General features: G+C 41.3%; 1 protein-coding gene across 1 annotated transcript in view; it reads right to left on the minus strand.

Moving 5' to 3' along the window:
• Positions 1–18,163, minus strand: part of LOC138258774 (galectin-3-like) — a 268,387-nt gene extending 250,224 nt beyond the window's left edge. The window contains exon 1 of the mRNA XM_069206020.1: positions 18,029–18,163. The gene's annotated coding sequence lies outside the window, so the exon portion shown is untranslated. The remainder of the gene's footprint in view (positions 1–18,028) is intronic.
• Between the last annotated feature and the right edge of the window lie 362 nt (positions 18,164–18,525).

Here is an 18,525-nt window from a genome sequence, read left to right on the forward strand (position 1 = left end):
GTTGTTATAATTTTCAATGGCTTTCATAGCTTGCTGTACATTTTTGTTATCGTCGTTGCATCCGCTGTACTTAGCCTTTTCTGCTGTAAAATCTGTATCCTTGCTTGTAACATTGTATCCAACCATTTAACTCTGTATCTAGTCCTTTATACCTGTTTCTATTGCTATTTAGCCTTTAACTTCATGTCTCTTTAGCCCTACTTTACACTCTGTTTTTAAAGTACTGTTTTCATCTCTTTGGTCAGTTTCTTCTCTGTTTTCCGCTTTCTGCGGCACTCCGCACGCCGCTCTTCCCTCCATTTTTTGCCCGCCTCCCAAGACAAACTTAATGGAGGCCGCAGCAAGCCCTTCTGTGCTGGTCTGTCCTGGGACCACGACCAGCACCAGGAACCCTGGTTCCTCCCACCACTCAAATCTACGCCGCCTCCGAGCTCTGTGCCCTGGAACCCACAATGACTAGTGCTGCCACAACTTGCTGTGATCTACAGTAGGACCTTTTGTCTGCTGGCACAGCCTCTTAACCTGCATCACCAGAGCACCCACTCGCACATCAACCTGACCACAATCACCCCAGAACACCTTCACTGCCTCATGCTCAAAGCACAATCCCTCTGCAAGCATGCCACTGAGATCTGGAATACCATCTCCTCCCTAACCCCTAATGTCAGCTCCCTCTCCAGGACGTGACTCAACTCTGCATCAATTCCCAACATCGCCTCAGCAACTCTAGACAGCTATAAGATAATACACCAAGACCGCAGCAACAAACACAGAAGTGGAATCGCCATCATCCAAAAGGAAGCCTTACACTGTACCACCATCTCAAATAATGCCACCCCAATCATATAGCACCTTCACTTTTAACTCCACACCAATGGCAAAACTACCATCAGAGGCATGCTCACCTACAGACCCCCAGGACCTTGCCCCAGCTTCTTTGACGCCAGCCTCGATTTCATCATACCACTTGCCATTGACTCCAAGCACTAAATCTTCCTTGGAGACCTCAATTTCCACCTTGATGGCCCTGACAACACCAACACCTCCAACCTCCTCGAAAGGAAGAACACCCTTGGCCTCACTCAACTAGTCAGCAAACTGACGCTCATCTCAAGACACACACTCAACCCTATCTTCACAGGAGTGATAGAGTCAAGTACAGCCACGCCAACCACTTTATCTGGACAGACCATGCCATTGTCTACTACACTATCACAGGTCCCCCCAGCACCCTTCACCAAAGCACAAAGAAAGTATTAGAGAGCCAATGGAGCAACACTCTCAACTCCTCCCACTCGGTCACCTCAACCAACCTAGAACAAGCTGTCAAGAACTTCTCTGCCTGGATCACCAACTGCGCTGACAGAGTCGCCATCATCAAGCCCTCAAAACCCAAGAGACCCTCCAAACAGGCCACCTAGTATACCACAGAACTAAGAACTCCAAAACACAGCAACAAGCAACTGGAAAGGAGATGGCTCACCAGCAAGAATACACGGACTGAGCATCCTACACAACATTGCTCAATTAATACCACCAACTCTTGAAAACGATGCAATGAGTTCCCTTGTTAATCACATTGAGGCCAGTGCCAACAACAACAAAAAACTATTCAGCATTGTCAGAGAGATCTCCAACCCACCAGCCGCTGAAAAAAATCATCACCCCCTCCCAGGAACTCTGCAATTCCCTGGCAGATTTCTTCCACAACAAGATTTCTGACTCCGAAAAACAATTTGAGCCCCAACCTACTGCCACCGACATCCTCAGCCTCATTGCTCCCACTGAGACAAACCCTGACCACCTGTTAACCACTTGGGACCAGCTCACCACTCAAAACATCACAGCCATCATGAACTCTGTTCACATAGGAGCACTGACGGACTCCTGCACCTGCCATATCTTCTATGGCAGAAGAAAGACAATCAGCAACAAACTCAGCACCATCCTCAAAGCATCCATTACCATTGCCACCTTCCTCAATGAATGTAAACACGCTGAATGTCTATAAATAGGTACCCTACAAGTAATGATAAAGGAGCAGGACAGGGATAAACAGCAACATAAGAAATAGAAAACTCACCTCCACAAATAGTTCCACAATGCGGAATCTCTATATCTGATAAGTATCACAAATCAAGCCAAAGTCATAAAAATATAATCATACAAAGAGATACAGAAAAATATATATATAATTTTATTTGCATATAGAAATCAATACACTTGATACCAAACATACATATAAACATAAATTGGTCTGGGAGGCCTGGGAATAGTCAAAGGTAAAAAACACCATTCACTCAAGTTTAAGCACACTCATTAAAAACAGAGAAAAGATACAGTGGGACCATTCTCAAAAAGAGATACAATTACCTAATAATTACAAAAAATCTATTAAGGAGAGAACTTCTCTTATGAACTATTAGTTTAATTACCATTTTTTTTAAACAATTTCATAGAGTCCAATATCCATATCACATATCAGAAAATTCATATGAAGAGAAATAAGGTCCAATTCACAGTGTTGCCCCAGGTGTAGTGCCGACGCGTGTTTCAGTGCCAAGGGTCCAAAAATGGATAGGGTCCTTTTGGGAGTTCAAGACTCACTCAGTCTGGGTCCACTTGGCCTGATTTACCAAGGTAAACTTAGACTTTTGGTCTAAGTTTAGACCAAAAGTCGGTATTCACAAATGTAAGTTAGGAGTAGTATATTTACGTTCGCATTCAGGGTGGAATCTCCGCACTCGGGCAGAATCTCTGCAGAATCTCCGCCCCAAGTGCGGAGATTCCACTCCTGGTGTGGAGTGTACTCTCTGTATCCAGAGTGTATTACAGATCCTACAGATCATATGGGGAAACTGTGCACTCACAAACAAAAGTCAACTACCCAGGTAAAGGATCCAGGAATGGATTCTAATTCAGAGGCAGAAGATTAGGAACCTCTGCCGGCAGATTGAATTAGAGAATATATAGAGGAAGAGATGCAACCTGATATCCCTGGGAAAGTGTGGTGGAATATGAATTTCTCCTTTGAGCAATCTCTTGATACGTAATTGAAAACATAATTAGGATAGCGCAAATGAGCTCCTATTTTGGGCCTTCCACTACATTAGAATGTTTAGAATGTTATTTTGCAGGAGTGGAGGGATCCAGGTCAGATTAAAGTTCCCACATCCTTGACCAGGCTCTGTCCAATTGACGATGTGGAGAAGAATATACTAGAGTTGGTTTTAGTTGAATTCTAGGTGGCCAATCTGATGGGGAGGACATCACTGGTAGGAAAGATTTCCGTAAAGGATGTGGCAAATAATACAACTTACTCTGCACTGAAGAATTCTGATGCTGGTGCTCAGGGTATACCAAAGTCCCTGATTTCTAGTTTTAAAGACATGTTTCAAAGACAGTGTTAAAAGCAAGTAATTGATGCCTATAGGAGCAATGGAATGACAAGTAGAGTTTTGTCAAACATGTCTTTCAATTTTGTGAGAGCCTCTGCATTGGCTGAAGGAACAACAATTGCAGCTAGAATGAATTTTTATCTAAGAAACTGGCATACAAATACAGCACAGTATAGGACCATATTTTTATCTTTGAGGGGTAGAATTTTTTGGAGAAAAGCTAGAGAAAAATACTAATTGTCATGATCATCAACCAGGATCCTCAAGCATGGTAAAGATCAAGTAGGCCTTCATTTTGATAATAATTATCCAAGACACCACGAACACAAATTAGGAGACCGAAAGGGGAGATCTTGAAAAGTTAGTTTGACCATAGGGGGAATCATTCTACACTCAGTAAGACACAAATAAGCCACAAATGATTAAAAGTGGCCAGTTGGAGGCGTCATATGACACTGCAGAGCAACCTTGGGACAATGCACCTCAGGTGCTTGGTTCTGAAGATTGTCAGAGATGGCTATCAAATGGAGGTTGCTGCTTTGCGTCCTGAGACAAGGCTAATTCATAAACCTTTCCCCTCTAACCCAATCAAGACTGAAGCAGTGGGAGCAGATATTTGTTGATAGTAAAGAAAGCTACCAGAGCAGTACATCACTTGGAACGAGTGAAAGGTATATAGTCAACCATTACATTGGTCCCAAAGATAACTGGAGGCTGCAGACTTGTAATACATTTACAAAATGCCATCCAAAGTGCTCCAAGGGTATTCACACAAATGATGGCACAATTGCTTCCCATTATGTATCTTCAAGATCCTATCTGAACAATCAGCTTTTTCATGCTCCGACAAAGAAGGAAGCTTGAAGCTTTTGAGTTCTGTCCAGAAGTGTAAAACTTGACATTGGTTTATCATCAATTATCCAAAATGCCAGCTGATTCCTTCTCAGCATAGAGTCTTTATAGGAGATCTCTAATTTGAGAATAGATCTGAAAATGATGTTTTTACATACAGACAGGGAGGGGTTAATGAGGAGGAATCTTTCTACCTTGCAATCCCGATTTCAGGCTGCAGTGTCTTGCAGCTGAAAGGGCTAGGACAACTACCATTCTGTGTTTCTGGTGCCATAGGCATGGCTTAACTTTTATCCAGTGCTGTTACATCGATGTAAGGGGGTTATTAGGAGTTTGGTGGACAGAAATATCTGTCCGCCAAATTCCAGACAAGGAGAGCGCTGCAGTGCTGGAAGTCTCCCCACCGGCCCTATTACAACTTTCCCACTGAAAGCTGTGGTGGCATTGTTCCGGGTCAGCACCCTTGACATGAGGTGGGTTAATCTCAAAAGTAATGACTGTGATGATGACAAGTAGGATTAATGATAATGAAGACTGCCAGGAAGTTGCCAGGGCATTCCCCACAAATTGATAATTTTCCACAGCCCACTGCAGCAAATTCTCCCTCCAACCCTATTGTTCATAGATCCTATGCCATTTTAACAATGAGCCAGCCGAAAATGATCCATTCATGAGAAATGTTTATGTGTGGTTTGGATCAGTGTTGATAAATGAAGCAAGTTATTCTTAGTAAAGGTCATAAACCTACAGCTACAGAACATCTTACAGGATAGTACACAGATTTATGTCCGGGGAGGGCATGAAATGAGATGAAGGAAGTTTGAGCCGCCTGTAGTGTATGTAAACTTGAAAGGCAAAGACTGTCTGTTAAGTGAAATAAGAAGAACTGGCTTTGAGGAGCTATTTTTTCTAATTGCAAACATTTGTTAACGAAGATCCAGGAAAGGGGGTGCTCCGGACTGTGAATAGATATGATTGTAATTGCTAGGAAAGTGTGAAAAAGGTACAGTGGTGAACAAAGGGATCTGCTTTATTTTGAATCTGGATCATAGTTTTTAATTCTTTAGATATAAATTTGCTTTGCAATTTTGTTTCGGAAACATTTGACTAGGTTATATTTAGGCACATATTTCAAGTAGTGTATTTCTAATTAAACAGAGATGAAACAAGTGTTGCAAATAACTGATGTTTGTATCTTTTTAAAATTTAAAGGCCATATGAAGAATGTGAGGTGAGAACCCCTGCATCAACTGCCTACTCCCATAAAGCCTGATGAGGAAAGCCTGTAGGAAGTGAAACTCGCCATCTTGGTCAAGTATTAAAGATTTGTAAGCTCATTTGACGGACTTTTAATTGTGATGCTGCAGACAAAATTGGACAAGAGAAATTAATTTTAGAAGGGATCTCTGGAATTTGTTTTTGAAGTGTCCAGTGGCCTAACTGCATGGCTGCATGGCTGTTTGCAGGAGTTATGAATGTGTAAAATTTTGAAGAAGGTTCTCACACCTTGGGATAGCTGGCACAGGCTGTATTTCTAAGTGAGTTTGACCATGTATCAATGGCCCATGGTACATGGCACTAGAACACTACATAACATATACAGTTAAATTCAGTATGTTCTGCCCATATGTAGTAAACGGTTTCACTACTCTCAATGTGTAATGTTCACCCTTATCAGCCATTTCTTCTGCTACTTCCCTGCTTTAGGAATGCTCATCTCAGAGATATAGAATTCTCTGTTTTCATTCCACAGATTTGAAATGAGTAGGATCTTGCTCTTCTCCAGATAGAAAGTCACTGTGGGGGTCATTATGAGTTTGGCGGTCGGAAACATCCGACTGACAAACTCAGGACAAGGAGAACGCCACGGTGCTGACGGTCTCCGCACCAGCCCCATTACAATGTTCCCACTGGCCTGACAGGTGGGAACCAAGGTTTCTGCCCATCAGCCCAGTGGTAAAGCTGCAACAGCAGTGTTCCTGACTCATAAATGAGCTGGAGGCAATTCTGCTGCACGCAGGGTGCACCAGCACCCTTGAAAGGCGCACTGTCTGCGCAGCAGACAGTGCATATTTCAAGGGTGCTGGGCAGGCTGACCCCTGTACTGCCCATGCCATCACCATGGGCAGAGCAGGGGCCTAGCTGTAGCCACCTGCACTTGTTCCATGCCAGCCTTTTCATGGTGGTCAGACCGCCATGAAAAGGCTGGTGGAGAACAAGGTTGTAATCAGCAGGGAGGTGCTGACATCAACCCCACCCTGGCAGATCACAACCAGGACCGCCATCATCCAGTCGGGATCAGAGATCTTGGAGGAGATGGCTGTTCCCTGGCTGTCAGACTGCCAGGGTTGTAATGTGGCAGCGGGACTGCCACAGCCGCGGCGGTCTGACCACCACCGTGATTCTGGGGGTCTTGAGACCGCCATACTCGTAATCAGGCCCTTTGTCTTCTGCCAAACATTGATCTCTTTTACTAGTAGGGTCAATGTAGGCTAGTTTTGTTGGGTAAAGCAAAACTCGCACTTGGGATTTCTTAAATTGTTGAACAAATATATATATATATTTATGTCTATATACAAGAAACATCCGGTGTCCTTCGCCACCGGCACGGCAGACCGAGACAGGGTTGTGACACCCTCGTATCAAAATAATCAATCCGCAAAGCGAAATCGTCACTTCTCGCCAAGGACATCAATGATGAGCCTCAGTCACAAAATCATTGCTGAAGTAAAACATTTTAATGGCCATCCGGTAAACTCAATGCATTTCGGAAAAAAAGTTTCCTTGTTCGCTGGATTGATAGATTTATATGTTTTTTTGATATATATATATATATCTATATCAAAATAACACATCAATCCGGTGAACAAGGAAACATATATATATATATATATATATATATATATATATATTACCTTGTGGCAGTCGTTGTAGGTAGAATTATGTTTCTATACAAAAAACAAAAAGCGTTTTTTACTTGCTTAAACCTTTGACACCGCATGACATCTTCACAAAACTTTTTTTTTTAATGTGACAGTTCCGTCAGCTGCTGCCCGGAAAGTTTTGGGGTGATCTGTCCAGGGAGGGGCTGAGGAAAAAGGGGGGTCCCAAAACGCGTTTTCCCCATTCATTTTTCTATAGGGATTTTGAACAGCGATAGCACAAAAACTACTGGATGGAATTACATCAAATTTGGCTGAAGGAAGGTTCTGGTCCAGAAAGAGTGTTTTTTTTTTGTCTTGGTGTAATTCAGTTCAGAAGTTTTTGAGAAATTAAGAGGAAAACAAATTTGTATATCTATGGACGTGAAGGATTCACTAGCCCTAATGGTCTTGGGCTGAGATCAGATTGGCTGATAACACTTCAACAACAGAAGCTGTTGAAGCGTTGTCAGCCATCTTGGGACTCGGCTTCAGCCGAGTCCAAAAAAAAAGTTAAAAAAAACAAAAAGGGCCAGGGAATGAAGACCCCTTAGCTCTGGCGCTGGGGTCCCAAAGGGACCTCCTGTGGGCTAAAAAGCATTTTTTTGTTGATTTTACAAGGGGAGGCGCAGTGCATCCACAAATCCACTTGTAAAATCACAAAAAAAACTAACCATGCTTCCTTAGTCTGATGCCCTTGGGTGGGCCAAGTCTTAGGGGCTTTTAAAAACAAAAAAACCCGGGGGGATGTGCTCCTTGCCCCCTCCCGCTGCCCCAGGGCCAACCAAGTCCCCGGGGCTCTTTTTTTTTTAATGTGGGGGGCCTCTGGTCCCCCTGCTGCCCTGGGGACCGACACCTCCCCAGTGCATTATTGTATTATGTGGGAGGGACCTCCTGGCCCCTTCCTGCTGCCCCAGGGACCAACACCTCCCCTGGGCGAACTTGTAATTAAAGCGGGGAGCCCTGTGGCCACCCCCGCTGCCCCAGGGACCACACCTCCTGGGTCCTTTTTTTAAAATGTTTTTTTTTGTGCGGGGGCCTGTGGCCCTCCCTCTGCCCTGGGGACCACCACCTCCCCAGGGCATTATTGTAATGTGTGAGATAGTGGGGCCTCCTGGCCCACTCCCGCTGCCCTGAAGACCACCACCTCCCCGTGGTGATCTTTGCAATTACAGTGGGAAGGGCCGCGTGCCCCCCTCACCCCAGGGACCACCCTGCAGGGGCAAAGTGTTTATGAGATGTCATCAGTGATGTCACTGACCATGTCATGTGTGATGTAAAATGTGAGTCATAAGCAGTACATTACGGGAGCGCCACTTATAGTTAGCTGAGGTACCTATAACTGTTGAATTTCGACGGTATTGTATGAGTAAATTCAGAACCTAACTATAACGTCCATGTAACCTTTGTTTTTTTCAGTGAATTTCTAAGTTTTTTAAAAATTGTATTTCCTAAATATAACGTCCCTGTAACCTTTGTTTATTTCAGTGAATAAATATATATGTATGTATATATATAAATCATTGTTAAAGATAGACCCAGACCTCAAAAGGGACAAGAGAATGTATGAATTTGATTTCAATAGGCACCACTAAATGCTTCATCAAACTATTAAAGCGAATCACCATGCTTCCAGCTTTGTTTTAAAGTAAAACCTTACAATCAAGTCTAAGGAGGAAAGAAGAGAATTAGGAAACAAATCCAAAGACTTTCATTTTTTTAAAACTAATGTTTTGTAACAGTTTATTTAAGGAAAATAGTGAATTGCAGATTAGTGTGGAGTGTGAAGTGTGATATTTTTTCATTCCAATTTATAAAATTATATGGCAAGCCAGGCCTTTTGAGCTGGCACTGGCGTTAGAGGCTGTGCACTGCAAGGCATAGAAGTGTTAGCAGGTTAAGACAAAAGCAGGAACCTTAGATTTCTTGCAGATCCAACATGAAGGGGCAATGTTAAAGGGGGTGAGGTCACAAAATCTTTGATTTGCTAATAACCGACACAGTTTCACACATCTGTGTGACACTTTGCAGACAGTTTGCATGTTTGTTCTTGATACTTTGAGTTCCATGCAAATCTGTTATGCGGTCACAGTTAAAAGGGCCGACAAATAAGTGTTTATTTGATGATAACACTGGTACAGATTAATAGCTAGTTAAGCCAGTTCCGGGATTTCAGGTTTCATTGAGACCTGATAAGAAGGTTCATAGTCAAAAGGGGAGAACAAAAATATTTGATGTGCTTATAACTTTGGCGCCATTTCACTGATCCCTATGCATTTATGTGGTATTTATTCAACAATGATGCATGTGGACGGCCAACAATGATGTACATGAAATAATGGAAAAAACTAAAACAGATAAACCACATTAGCAGAAACTAAATGATAGAAAACCAATTTTAAGGAGAGACAATTTTAAGCAAATACAAAGACTTGAGAATTAAAGGAAACATGTTAAAGAAAAAATATTTTTATGAAACATTCAATATTACATTAACCTTGGTGGCAATTAGGGACATTAATGGGTTCTCGGATTCATGGATGGTTGATATTTATGGATGAGGAGGGGTTTTCAGACATCAGGGTATTGATATTGCATTGCCCAATGATGATGTGCACGACAATAAGACTTTTCTATACATGAACGATACATTTTCATACACGAACAAAGTCGTATCACTACTGTTAGATTTCCCCAGGATGAACTCTGCATCAACCTCAACACATAGGTACGTGGTCAGGCAGGCGCTGAGACCCAGGCCTGAAGGGTAATTACTAACAGTTCACAAGTGGGGTAATACTTAGCTGGCAGCCAAATGCACAAATGAGAAAACTTAAATCAGATTCCACAGATAGACAGCAACACTACAATACCCACCGGAGGCTGGCCCCAATAAAGCACACATGACCAGAGGGATGCATGTATTCTCAAAAACACCACAAAGTTAGATGCCACATGTAGTTAGGTACACTTGGCCAATCAGGACACAACACACACAGCACATGCAGTGAACACGTGCCCCTCTGGCCAGACATCTGGACACATACTCACTGGCCCACATTGTATCCACGTCAGGTCAAGGGCCACCTGTATTCCATTTCTGGAATTGTATCCATGACTCTGTGAAAACTGTTCACATTTTTATGGTTTTATTGCACCCAGAAAAATGTATAAAACTTGCTTCAATTTGATGTACGAGAGACAGTCCACAGTCCCCGGTTCTGTAACTGCTCTCCTAGCCGTAATGTTTAATTAAAGGAACTGTTTTCTGTTTTGCCAGACTAGTTTGCCCCTCGTCCTTTGTTTTTTAAGGTATATTCCCATTCCTGCAACAAGGGATAGTTTCAGCGTACAAAGGGGTTTTTAGGGTTCCAGGATGGGTGGACGATAGGGGTAGTAAGGGCCTTTGAAATCAGGAATGAGTAGAGTTTATGGTGGAGAGGGGTATTTAAGTTTCACGGATGAGTCACGTTTAGGGGTGGGAGGGTTTGTTAGGGTTCCGGGATGAATCTAGTGTAGGAGTTTGAGGTGTTTTTAGGGTTCACAATTTAGGAGTGATGAAGGGATTAAGGAGTCAGTGATAGGCAGAGGTTCTGCTCAGAAAGACGTTTAGGGTTCAGGAATGGGTAGAGTTTAGGAGTAACAAGGGGTTTTAATGTTTTACCAATGGATGGGCTTAAGCATCAAAAGGAGTTTTTGGAGTTCAGGAATGGGTAGAGTTTGGAGGGTAGTGAATGCTTTTAGGGTTCAGGGGTGGGTTGAAATATAGGGGTAAAAATTGCTTTTATGGTCCAGGGATACGTAGAGTTTAGGGCTTCAGGGATTGGTGGAGCTTAGGAATTTTCAGGGGTTTTTAGAGGGAGGGATGAGCAGAGGTTGGGGTAGAAAGGGGTTTATGGTGAAGGATGGGGATGGGTGGAGTTTAAGAGTCAGATATGTAAGTTGTGTAAGTGTGATGAGGAGTTGTTGGGGGCATGGATGGATAGTGTTCAGGAGTTGGGATGGGGTCAGGGATGCATAATGTTTAGGGTTGGTGAGGAATCAAAAATGACAAGCATACAAAGTAATTGTTTGACAATATAAAATACAAAAACCTGAAGTGACGTCCCTAAAGTAAAGCACTGAAAAAAATACCTCCAACAAAAAATGTTTATGAAAGTAAGACCTGCAACGATTGCATTTCCAACTTGAAAAATAGGCATTCAAAGCTAATTTTGAAAAAAAAAGCATTCTATGGATGTGTTTCTATGAAAAGTAAATTCCATTCATTCTGCTAATTTCCATTAAACAAAATACATGAAGCCATTTCTCAGTAATAGTATTCCACAAAATAGTTTTTCTATGAAATCACATAAAACCATTTAACACAAGCTTAGCTGAAAGGCATAGTAGGGCTGGCCAAGTCCCAAGGCAAAGACTGGAAGGGCAGCTGCTTTCAAATAGTTGAAGTGGACTGGTACTGCATCATGATGTAGTGTTCTTTAAAGAGGTATGTATTCAGCTCTCTCCTAAGTTAGAACAGGCTTGAGACAGTCCTGATGGGTACAGAGATGCTGTTTTAGATTCAGGGTGAATAGGTGGAAAGGGCGTATTGCCTTGTTTTTTCTTATTTGCGATTCTTCCTCTCCACTCTGATCTTGTCCTCGCTTGTGGAGAGCCCCCAGAGTTGTTGAGCTTGACATCCAGATAGACAGGGGTCCCTGTTATACCTATTATGTAGATGATACAGCTGGTTTTGAAGATGTTGTGGACTTCCAATGTCAGCCAGTATGGTTGTGGGAGTGGTGTGGTCAAATTATGTCAGGTTCTTGATCAGGCATGCTGCTGCTGCTTGTGGGTTGACCTTAATTGGGACTGTGTGGAATGTGGAATGTTGTGGAGTAGAGCATTGCCTGATTTGCATTAAATTTGACACTTTTAACTGTCATCTGACATGTTGAGTTTCAGGCAGATCTGTGAAGAGGTCATGCTTAAAGAAGGAGGTGGCAAAAAAAGGGTTTTTTAGCAGAAAAAGTTGCCATACTTTGACAAACCTGCACAAAATTCATCAGATTTCTGCTGGTTTTCCCAGTTAGACCCAGAATAAATACAAAGGGCCTGATTTAAGAACAGTGGCGCTGCATGCAAAGCAGGACTACTTTTTTTATGCCCCTTAGCGCCCCCAAAATGCCACCACGTGTGTGTTGTATTTAAGATATGGCGCACCATGGCAGTAGTTAGGGAACTAGCATCAACATTTTTACACTAGTTTGGCACTTTGCAGGATTAGGATCAAAGTAGCTGCAAAATATGACACAGTGGGAAATCTTAGATTCCACTGGGCTATTGTTTAAGTCCCCCAATGGGGGAATGCCCCCTCTTAGATACATTATGCCTGGCTCAATAAAATTAATACGCTAGTTTAATTATTTGTGCATAAATGATGGTTTAATAAAGGTATGATTATGAGGTATTTAGAATGATAGACAATTATAAATTAATATAAATGCAGTTAGTGATATTGGGTGATTAATAGTGTATATATACTAATACAGTAACATTTTTTTGTCGCTGTTATGATGAAATTGTTATGTTTATGTTTATATGGATTATGAGCCTCTGTTGGAAAATATCAATAAATGTATTCAGAACTTATATTGCAATTGATTACTCAATAGTGTGTTGGAATGTACTTGTATCTTTCTTATTTGCAAGAACATGCCTATATCATTATGTGCTCTTGGCAGGAGTGCGATTGAACACATTCGAAAATACAAATCAACATCAATTTAATGAAAGAGAGTAGCAGTAATTGAGTAGGTTGGTCGCCACATTTAAAATTGAATGAAATTTAAATTTAAATGTAACTTGAATTACAAAGTTGTTCATGGGATATACAAAGTGAATTTCAAATGGTGACGGTGAGGTTGACAAAGGTAGTCTAGCTACTTTATTGTATGACTATTGCCATCGCTATGTGCTCTTGGTAAAGATTGACAAGTGTGATCCAACACATTTGAAAATGTATAATAATATCAATATTTATTTGGAAAATAGAAGCAATTGTGTAAGTTGGTCAGCATATTCAAAATTGTATGAAATTTAAAAGTAATTTGATTTACGAAGTTGATCATGTGATATATAAAGTGAATCCAAAATGGCGACCGCAAGGTTGACAAAGGCATTAACGCCAAAACGCGTTCCTTTGCGTGTCAATAAATTTTGTCTAAAGTAACTGTGGAGTGCCCTACCCCTTGTTGGAACTCAGAAGGAGAGTGTGAATATATATATATATATATATGAAAAATTTATGAATTTTTATTAATGTTTGTGATTGTTTTAAATATATATTTAAAAAAAATTGCATTTTAATTTCACCTAGCAACATACTGTTGATAACTTAATCCATACAATTTTGGGAATTTATATTATTGTACTTTATGGTATATGGATGTAAAGTCAAAATTGTTGTTTGTGTGAATGGGAGTGAGGAGGACAGAGTTAAAGTTACTAAGCTGTTGCTGCTCTGGGGCATTTTCGGCTAGCTTGCACTTTGGGCAAACTCTTGCACAAAAGTGCAAGGGTGTGTTTGTGTTGTCTAGAACGGGTCTTGTGCTAGAAGGACATCCTTCTTGTACAAAGTGTTATCCTTGGTCATAGTTTACAATGTTTATAACTGTGCGTGCAAGTGAGGTGTACATTACTGCACACTTGCAAAGTTAGAAATGTTTTGAGAAACGAAAACTCTTCTTAAACATTATGCCTGCCTCGAGGAGGCATTTATTTTTGCTGCAAAGCCCTGCCTACCTTTTCTAGTACAAACAGCTTTGTGTCAAAAGCTATGAGTGGTTGCCTGGCAATGCCCATGCACCACTCTTGGGGCACCTACTTGATGCAGAGTAGTGCAAACAAACCGTAAAGCCCTTCTTTGCATTACGTTTGAGCTACTTTCGAGTGCAAATTAACATTTGCGCAGGTAAGCAAATTCGATTTTAGGACTTTGCATCGGTATGCATAACTTTTTGTGGCATTTCACCAGTGCAAAGCCTTGGTAAATCTTGCCCTTAATTTCCTGCTGCTTAATATTCAGTGTAGCAGGGGTGCAACAGTTCGGTTTGGATGTTGCCTAAAAAGATGAATGTCCTTTTCCAGATCCATATCAGGATCTGCTGATATAAGCTCATTGGTGTACATTCTGCATTGAGATTTTGCTTCACAAGTATTCACTGTCGGAGACCATTTTCAGGAACTCCATTAAGTTAAATGTCCAGTTTTGCACGAATGCTTAGTATGTTTACATAACTCGTTGAAGTGTAACATTTCTTCTGTTAATACATTTTATTATGTTTCCAAGTGTGTACCTCAACTGCAAAAATGGCAACTATTACAGTATATGAACCTTCTCAACTTGCCCCTAGATTTGCCCACTCAGTTGATGAATAAAACTATGGCTAAGGTAGTTATTCAAGTGTGTCACCTACTCAGTGACGTGTGGATGGGTCCTCTTATATAGCCTATACATTCAATGTATAGGAACTGCCTACATTGTAGGTCCTTCTCTTGAATGCGCAAATTTCATGTGGGATGGGAAGATGATGGTGCATACTACTTGAGGTTGCTGTGCATCTTTGACCTGTCAGATTGTTGAATAAGGAATACTGTTAATACAGGAAGTTCTCTAGCAGCTCTTCATGGAGCCAGTCATGTAGTGGTGCAGAACACACAGGAGTGAATTTTTGTTGTATGACCACATGTCGACGATATTAACATTGTGCTACAAATATAATGTATGCAAAATACTGATTAACAAAATATCGTCAAGGTAAATATATATTTGTATACCTATAGTCAAGGTTTATGTGCTTGGAGTTATGTATACTAAAACTTTACTTATCAAAATATACGTAATGTGAAGATATTTTAGTAGTCAATATTTTGGCTACAATATTTTTGCAATGCCATATTAAATCCGGGGTACTCTGGTTCCATATCCTGAATTTCACATGGCTTCATAATTTTAAGAATCTGGTGGCTCAACTGGGGAAGGTAGCAGTCTTGGAAATAGGAATCTTTGGCTTCAAAATGTCCACTTCTCACGTACAAATGCGTTGAATTCTGTTTCCCTGCTTGCAATGCATATCTCTAGAAATGAACCAAAGATGGCCAAGATTGTTGAGCTGTTTTGGGCAAAAATAAACGGTACTAATCAACACTAAAAAACATAATTCTACCCCTCACCCTACCCTGTCATTCTTTACAGTGGCAGTCTGGCACCCCAATTCTGGTGTAGACCTGGGCAGATGTCTACTCTCATCTAGTCCAACAACCGACCCTAAATGAGACTTGATGGCAGATTAAACAGATTGCACCAATGCCTATGTAACTCCTGTCATCTTTTAATGGTCAGGCCTAGACTGGCCACACCAGGCCTATTCCTGGTGGGTTTACAGGGTGATGGGTAGTTTTACTGCTAGTGGCGGCTGGTTTTGTTGCTGGGTGTCAAGCCAGCTGCGTTTCCTGCCTGGAGTGAGTGCTTCAGAGCTTTTCAAACAAACTACGCATCACACATGGGGGCATATTTAAGGAAAGTGGTGCTGCACCAAGTGCAGCACCACTTTCTTTGAGTCCCTTAGCGCCGCCCTAACACCACCATGTGTGCACCGTATTTAACATACGGTGCACCATGGCGTTAGTTAGGGAACTAGCGTCAACATTTTTTATGCCAGTTTGGTGCTTTGCCGGATTAGCGTAAAAAATGTTTACGCTAATCCTCCAATGCACCTAGAATCCCATTGAAAACAATGGAGCCACATCTGTGCAGGCATTAAAAATTCAAAAAAAGATGGCGCAAAAAAATCCTTTAGATTTCTTTGTGCCATTAATTTGCCCTCCCTAAACAGGGAATGCCCCCATTGCATACATGAAGCCTGGTGTAGGCATAATGTGGCGCATGGGGTTACAAAGTGGCGCAATGCATGCATTGTGCCACTTTGTAAATATGGTGTGGTGATTTTGGCCTCCGTAAGCCACATTAGTGTAAAAAAAAAGGATGCAAATGTGATGCAAGGAGGCGCTAGGGGCTCTTAAATATGCCCCATGGCTTTAAAGTGTGACCAGTCAGACAGCACGCATTTCAAAACCATTTGTTTTTCATTTAGCTGATTTTTTTCTCTTTCAGGCTCGTCAAGAGCAGTGCTACCTTTCAGGAGAAGGGGAGGGGTGAGGCGTCAGTTGTTTCTTGGTTCAGAGAGTCCAATTTACAAAAAATGACCCTCCAATATTCAAAACAGTGTATTGATATAAAATGTGACCGTTGCAACACATTTCAGTTTAGTAAATTAAGTTCAAATCATTAAATTTAGTGACAATTGTTAAATTGATGCTAATCATTAACTCAGAGACATTCATGCTCCTCCACCACTGCACTGCGAATGAAGCTACTAGAGAGATCCAAGAGGGAAGACAGTTGTCTTTTGCTCTTTATATGTGACATAGGGTGTACACTATAGATGGAGATTCATTGCAGGCTTTTGTGTTTGTGCAGCCCACGCCTGAACTGATGTATTTAAAGGTGCTCTTGTGATGCTGGAGTAAAAGGAGGCACTGTGGACATGGCAATTGCCCACACAATATGGTCAAGTGGAAGACAGAATTGATGCAATGTTTCCTGTTTTCGGTTGTGCAATTCAGCCTCTACATGGATTTGTCTTCCTCTCTGTTATTTTGTATCATTGCTTGATGCTTTATTATTAGTTCTTTGTGGTGCTAAATCTGTGTTAAATACATCTGGGCTATGCATATTTTAAAAGGATAGGTGGCGGTAGTGTTTGGGGAAGGTGATGGTTTCACATAGATTCTAAAGGAAAACCAGGACACCAACCCTTGGTCAGTGCTTGGAGACCATTTGCTAAACATTGTTAAAAAATCGTTATTAATTGTCATCCATTATTAAATTAATTCAGCCTCCCACTCATGGCACATCCAACTATTCATCATTGAGCTATGCAGTCATGTCTTCAATCTCCATCTATCCATTCAGTGACTGCAGAATGATCTATGACAGTGGTTCCCAAACTTGTGACTTCTGTGGACCGCTGCTTTATCATTACTGGAGCCCTGAGACCCCCAATGAATCTTTATTAGAATCCGGGGACCCCCCCCACTGATTCATTACTGAATGCTGGGCCTAATCTGTCAATATTATTTAATTTTCTAAGCAATTGTGGACCTCCTGAGGAGGCTTTGCGGACCCCCAGGGGTCCCATAGCACAAGTTGGGAACCACTGATCTATCATGAAAAATGTGTTGTAAACCGCACCATAGCTGCATTTTTTAAAATATGTGTTGGTGTGGGGAACACCTTCCAATCCCCCATCCATTATGCTGGTAAGGCTCACTTACTACCCTCCCTTGCTATGTGCAGTATGAGAGTTGGGCTGCCAAACTTGGCTCATGCTGCTTTTGATTCCAAATCGGGCCTCAGATCATTTGGGGAAAACAAGTGCTGTGAAATGTGATTTTATTTTTTACTGATCAGTCAGTGAAAATTTGACTTTTACATCTGTCAGGCCATGCAAACGTTGGTGAGTAATTACGCCATCATCAGTGTAATGTATGTAATCCTGTGCCTATCGTGTAATTTTTTTTCGACAAAATTTATTACATTATTATGAGTGATAAAATCACTAATAATAGTGTTTTGAATGGTCTGTTCAGAAATGTGTTGCACAAAGATACCTTTCACATAAAAAGTTCTGTTTAAAAAAAAAAAAAAAATACTTGTGCACAAAAAACATTTCACATAAGAAATCAAGCTTGCACAATCATAGTTGTTTGTAATAGATATAATATGTGAGTAGTCTAAAAGAAAATCATTACCTGGTCGAAATGCTCGATTTCACGTATGTCCAATCACCGACTGCTGCTGTGCTCTGTGCAAAAGCTCCTAAGGGTCTACCTTTTAAGCTGTGGCCAAAGCCCTATCCACGCCTGCTTTTTTTTTTACCAGATGCCTCGCTTTACCACATTCAGATTATTATTTGCATTTATACTTTTTGCTGAGTTGATAAATATGGATTTAAAGCTAATAAGTGAAGGCTTCAGGGAATGATTGCCACCTGACTACATTATTACAAAAATCAAGACCTTACACACCTTTATAAAGAGCAAACATCATGCAAAGTTCCACAAGACTGCTCAAGAGTGTGAGAAGCTAAACTGCATCCTGCAGAACATTATCTCTTGCCAAAAAAAAGAAGATCTTTGCTGTCTTTGAATAATGCTAAGAATTTTATAATAACATTTCTTGACTCTGGGCAGCTACTTACTCAGTGGACCATGACATTTTGCTTGAAAGTCTTGAGTCTTTGGCTGCA

Source organism: Pleurodeles waltl, chromosome 9 (assembly GCF_031143425.1).
Source record: "Pleurodeles waltl isolate 20211129_DDA chromosome 9, aPleWal1.hap1.20221129, whole genome shotgun sequence".
In the NCBI taxonomy this organism is placed as follows: Eukaryota; Metazoa; Chordata; class Amphibia; order Caudata; family Salamandridae; genus Pleurodeles; species Pleurodeles waltl.